Source organism: Cupressus sempervirens, chromosome 4, assembly GCF_028749045.1.
Source record: "Cupressus sempervirens isolate cs-2001-9-10 chromosome 4, ASM2874904v1, whole genome shotgun sequence".
NCBI lineage: Eukaryota > Viridiplantae > Streptophyta > Pinopsida > Cupressales > Cupressaceae > Cupressus > Cupressus sempervirens.
Window position 1 is genome coordinate 85,578,712 of NC_143121.1, and position 6,788 is coordinate 85,585,499.

The following is a 6,788-nucleotide window of genomic DNA, read 5'->3' on the forward strand; positions in this document are numbered from 1 at the left end:
TGAACTAGTTTTTAATGCTTCTCACTAGCAAAAAAGCATGTTTTATTAGCCCATTATCTAGTTGGTCCGAGGAGCTTCTTGGCCAGGGTCTTACATTGAATGATAAATTAGATCGTGTGCTAGGGAAACACGACTCCATTACTACAGGATCTCTTGTGATGTGAAAAAGAACATCAACTCATGTGGTTCCTCTTGTCAGTGTCAACTCATGCAACGTGTGATGCATCTTGTCAATACAACTTCATAAGTTACATTTTCTATTTATGATTTTCATTTGGAATCCGTTGTTTTAGTTCTGAGATGAATTTGGTAAAATTATTTTTGAAATTAGTGAATGAGACACCTATCAACCAGCTCACTAGATAGACCTACAGAGACTCAAACATTTAGAGCCAATACTTGAACAAATAGTATTAACAAATATGTTAAATAAATTTGATCCCTTTTCATATGTGCTATAAGGCTATGATTGGACCACAATACATCCTCCAACATTGGAAAAAAAGAAATAGAAATACAAACACAATCACCAACCTTTGCTATTCATTAGGACAATATACTTAATGAAGAGTTTGAGGAGGCTTATACCACAAATGCTATTTTGGTATGTCCCATTAATTTGAAAGGTGGTTGTAGAGAGTAGTTAAAGGATCTTAACTAACTCCAAGATTAGCGAAAATGTCTTATGTCGCATTTAAATGGAGTGTGAAATTTTAAAACCTAACATTGACAAACTTAAGATCCTAGCAAAAGAGCTTCTTTTACACAATGCCTCAACCTCCAATTGGGAAAGGAAGATTGTACATGACTTTAATTGATTCAACAAGAACGAATCGTAGTTCCAGTATATGAAATCACAAACACTTACTAAAATAAATTGAAAGAAAAATAAGGAGTGGGGGCCCACATATTGTTCTGTGATACTTATGAAATGCAAAACACACCTTAAATATAACCTACACACATATTTGCAATGCCACTCACAATTATAGCAATCCTTTTTGCATTTACAGCTTTCAATTTGGAGAGTATGGAGAAGAGGAAGGAGACTTGTATAGTTTATGACACGTTACCCTAGAGTATTCACTTTACTCACACAAATGAAACTCATGGCTTTAAATCTTGAAATTCAAAATACACCTTTCTTGATGTGAAATATGATAATTTTATACAAAATCTACAAGTGGTCCCAAGGGCACCCCAGGGAAGTTGGATATTTCGATTTTCCTGCAAGCTTCTTCCCCTTATAAAATCCTAAACTAAACCTTATATATGATCCATTCACCCATTTGAATGACAACTAAACTAACACAATCATTTTTGCAATTCCAACTGTTACCTAAAGAGGAAGGAGAGAAGAGGATGGGAGCATGCATTGTCTACCACTAGTCACCCGTGAATGGTCACATTTATTGCACAAATCAAACTCATGGTGTGAAATAATAAAATAAAAAATACACTTTTTGATGCCAAATATGATGCCCTTCTACACAATATACACATGTTCCTAAAGGCACCTCAAGAAATTTGGATACAGTAGATAGGTACAAGTGTTCTGTTGGGACCATATGCTTGAGTGCTTTTCCTCTAATAGTGTTTCAAGCTTGGAAACAAGGCTTGTTGGGTGCTATTATTTGGTTGTTTAGCTCTTCATCCTAAAAGATTCATTTCCATTGCTTCTATTTCTTTTTCCAAATTGGGGGTGGCTATAGTTACAAAGTACACATTCTTTTCTCTCCTAAACATACAGTAGCTAGATAGACATCTGCCCCTCCTTGGGCACACTTATCCTATCTGTATCGATATGATATGGATACATATTAGATAACATACCCACACGAGCCCAACAAACCTTAATTTTTAGACTATGTAAGATACTGTGTGAAATTTTGACATAAACCTTCCTAAACTTATTTAACAAAACCAGAACCAAATGAGGATGACAAATGAAATATTTTTTCTATTTTGGGGACCCATTTTTTGGGCTATCTTCTGATGCAACTCTACAATTTTTTTTGCATAGTGAATTTTTTAATATAAACTTATAAATATGTATGGAGCAATTATTTGTCTATATTTCTTTAGAAGTAATGCAAATAGGGTGAGATTACATTTGGGTTTAATTTTGGTGATGTCATTAACTGAAGTTCAAGAGACTCATTTTGTATCATTGAGTTCATTATGTAGGAATGAAAATGATGTTGAATGAAATTTTTCTAACTCTTAAGTGTTTGTAGAGCTTATGGAAGCATTAATTATGTAGAGCATCTTGAGTTGGATGTTTCCTAGGGTGCATTTAGACAGTCATCATTAGCTGAGAAGCAAGAGACTCATCTTGGACAGTTGAGTCCATCACGTGGGATTGACAATCATACTAATGAGAAAAATTGATCTAGCACTGATGTTCTTGGAGAGCGTAATGCAAAACATAATATTAGAACTTCAATTTGGGTGTTTTTTGGATGAGGAGTTCTAGTTGTGAAGGTTTATTTTCTACTCAATGATTATGCTATATGTCTTCAACTACTAAGCTCATGTTTTTGAAGTTTAAACTTTAAAATTAATTTAGACATTTTATCTCGTGACTTCCAATTTTATCATGTTCTGATCTTCTTTGGGTAATAATTTTCACTTTTGGACAATTTAATATTATCTTTTAATAGATTTATATTTATTTTTGGAAAAATGTATAGACACCACAATGTATATGGGAGGTCCTTTTCTTATGAAAATGCATACATCCACTATATGTAGATGCTTTTTTAATGTAAAATTGTAAGTGGATCTGCATGATAGTGGTTATTGGTTAAACATTTTTAGGTAGAAGGAAATATAGTGCATATAATGAAGGCATTGGCTAGTCGCCCTGGAATAGCACAAAGTCTGATTGAAGATGATTCACTTCAAATTTTATTTCAAATGGTTGTAAAAGGGCAAAATATTGGTACACTTCCTTTACACAAAGTTCAACTTCATCGACATGCTGTGTAGTTTAGATTTAGCCATAATTTATGCCAATTCTAGGAAAAATATGAGGGTTTCCTTTGAAATTTTGAGCTCTCTTAATTATAAGATTTTAACTACCATTTCAGTTATAATGAAAATACTTGGTCTCCTTTTGGTCAATGATAATGGAAGCATATCCAAGTACATTCACACTCAGCATTTGGTGTGTTTTCTAATGACTAATTAGGCTTATTAATTCAATGTATTGAGTAGTCAAATAATCATTCAGTGGATGAATGGCCTTGAACTTATTATGGTTTTATAACTTGTTAAATATTTGATTTCTATGGATTTTAATTTTCTAAGCTAAAGTGCATGTTGATCTTTGTTACTATTAGAGTTATTTCTTTATCTAGGGACAAAGATAAAATGATTGTTTTTTTATTTCAAGTTTCAAAATTATTTTTATCAGTCATTTGTTTCCTAGCTGGATTTTTCTTTGTTGGTTCTTGGCCATTTCTATCTCGGAACCATTCCATTAATACTCAAAATACATCTAATCAAATGGCTAATGTAGATAGTGAACGAAGAGGAAGGTCTCTATATTGTTGCAAATATTATTAATTTGAGGTATACTTTGATTTTTATTCAGGCATTTGATGCTGAAGTTGGCTCATTCATAATATTTCTCCATCAAAACTATTCCACTTTTTGCTATGTCATATTTTAGATTCATAACGATGGATACAGTTTCTAGCTCAAGTGATTTATCCTTAATACACATGATATTCTTATTCATTACTAGTAGAGTGACATGGATCAAGCATCTAATAGGATGGGGCTAGGCCAAGTTAAAAATATTGGTATTGTTGAAAAAAAAAGATATAGTCAAAATAAGCTTGCCAGAGATCAAGTCCACCTACAATAGGGGATACAGATGACCTAGAGAGTTGACCTAGGGGGTAGACTTGGTGAGAAAAATTAAAGAGTTGACTTGGTAAGTGTACTTGAATTTTTAGCTTGGTGAGTTCACTTGGGGAGCTGGCCTAGCGATCTAACATGGTGAGTGGGCTTAAAGTGGTGACTTGGTGGGGCAAGTTAGCGAGTTGACTTAGTAAGGCCACTTGGAGAGGCGACTTGCCGAGCTGACTTGGTGAGCAGAGTCAAAGATTGACCTTGATGAGGTGCTTTGGTGGGGTGACTTGATGAGAAAACTCAAAGTCAACTTGGCAAGCGTACTTGAATAGTTGACTTGGTGACATGACTTGGTGGGGTGACTTGGTGAGCCCACCTGGTGAGTGTACTTGAATAATCAACTTGGTGAGCTGACCAAGTGAGCTAACATGGTGAGTGAGCTTAGACAAGCAACTTAATGGGGCAACTTGGCAAGTACACATAATGAGCCAACTTGCTGAGGCAAGGAGGTAAAACCATTGGGTGAGCCGACTTGGTGAGCTAACTTAAAGAGTTGACTCGTTGAGGTGACTAGGTGGGGGTGACTTGGTGAGCTAACCTAGGGGGCAAACTTGGTGAGCAAACATAAAGAGTCGACTTGGTGAGCATACTTGAATTGTCAGCTTGGCGAGCTAACTCTAGGGGAGTCAGCCTAGCAAGTTGACATGCGAGTCAACTTAAAGTGGTGAGTTGGTGGGGCAAGTGGAGGTGAGTTGGTGAGCTAACCTAGAGAGTTGGCCTAGGGGAAAGACTTGGTGAGAGAACTTAGAGAGTCAACTTGGTGAGCGTACTTCGGCGAGCTGACTAGGGGAGCCAGCCTAATGAGCTAACATGGTGAGTGGGTTTAAAGTGGTAGCTTGGTGGGGCAAGTTGGTGAGTTGACTTAGCGAGGCCACTTAGAGATGCGACATAGCGAGCTGACTTGGTGAGCAAGCTCGATGAGCGGACCTAAAGACTGACCTTGATGAGGCATTTTGGTGGGCTGACTTGATGATCAAACTCAAAGAGTCAACTTGGTGAGCATACTTGAACAGTCGACTTGGTGGGGCAAGTTGGTGAGCCAACTTAGTGAATCCACTTGGTGAGGCAAGATGGTGAGTCAACTTGGTGTGGCGACTTAGTGAGCTAACTTGGTGAGTGGACTTAAAGATTGACCTTGATGAGGTGCTTTCATGGGGTGACTTGATGAGAAAACTTAAAGAGTCAACTTTGTGAGTGTACTTGAACAGTTGACTTGGTAACATGACTTGGTGGGCTACCTTGGCAATCTGACCTGGCATGCATTCTTGAAAACTAAACTTGGTGAGCTAACTAAAAGAGTCAACTCATTGAGGTGACTAGGTGGGAGTGACTTGGCGAGCTGACCTAGAGAGTTGACCTAGGGGATGGGCTTGGTGAGCAAACTTAAAGAGTCAACTTGGTGAGTGCACTTGAATTTTTGACTTGGCGAGTAGACTTGGGGACTTGGTGGGACATGTGGGTGAGCTGACTTGGTGAGGCAACTTGGCAAGCTAACTTGGTAAGTGGATTTAAGGACTGACCTTGATGAGGTTCTTTGGTTGGGTGACTTGATGAATGAACTTTGAGTCAACTTGGCGAGCACACTTGAACAGTCAACTTGGAGAGCATACTTTAATTGTTAGCTTGGCGAGCTGACTTGGGGAGTCAGCCTAGCGATCTAACATGGTGAGTGGGCTTAAAGTGGCAACTTGGTGGTGCAAGTTAGTGAGCTAACTTAGTGAGGCCACTTAGAGACCCAACATGGCAAGCTAACTTGGTGAGCAAGCTCGATGAGTAGACCTAAAGGCTAACCTTGACGAGGCACTTTAGTGGGGTGACTTGATGACCGAACTCAAAGAGTCAACTTGGTGAGCATACTTGCATTATTAAATTTGGGTTCATTTTTTGACCTTTATTGGTCGAATTCTCAAACCAATTTTTGACCAAACTCGACCAACCCATTGGTCAAAATTTTTTTGCTCAAAATTTTGACCAACTCACTGGTACATGATTTTCTCAATCATATAACTAATTATGTATTCTTCATATTAGTTACTGTCGGTGTTTTTTAGGAATTCTATAAAATAGTTCACATGCCTTGCATATAATATGACATTTTGCATGTATCTTGCACTCTCCCTCATCCGGCTAATTATGGATTACACAGAGTGATCCAAAATCATGATGCTAAAAAACACACAATCAAATCCAAAATGAACTTGCACTACAAATGAATTGTGGAAATATGATATTGGTAAAATTGCATTCATGTCTACCAAGACAATCACAACTTAAACATATATTTGTCCTGGTAGACATGCATGCAAAATTAACAATATCAAATTTCCACAATCCATTTGTAGTGCAAGTTCATTTTGGATTTGATTATGTGTGTTTTTTAGAATCATGGTTTCAGATCACTCTGCGTAATCCATCATCAACCAGATGAGAGAGTGTAGGATGCATGTAAAATGTCATATCATAGGCAAGACAAGTGAACTATTTTATAGAATGCCTAAAAGAAATTTACACCTACCTGTTGGTGGAAATTTCCACCTTCATTGGTCGAAATTTCCACCAACATCTCAGTTTTTTCTACCTTTGTTGGTGGAAATTTCCACCAACACCTAAATTTTTTTCTACCTTTGTTGGTGGAAATTTCTACCAACACTTAAATTTTTTTCTACCTTTGTTGGTCGATATTTCCACCAATGGCTAAATTGTTTTCTACCTTTGTTGGTCGAAATTTCCACCTTCATTGGTCAAAATTTCCACCAATGCCTAAATTTTTTTCTACCTTTGTTGGTTGAAATTTCTACCAACACCTAAATTTTTTTCTACCTTTGTTGGTCGAAATTTCCACGTCCATTGGTCAAAATTTCCACCAA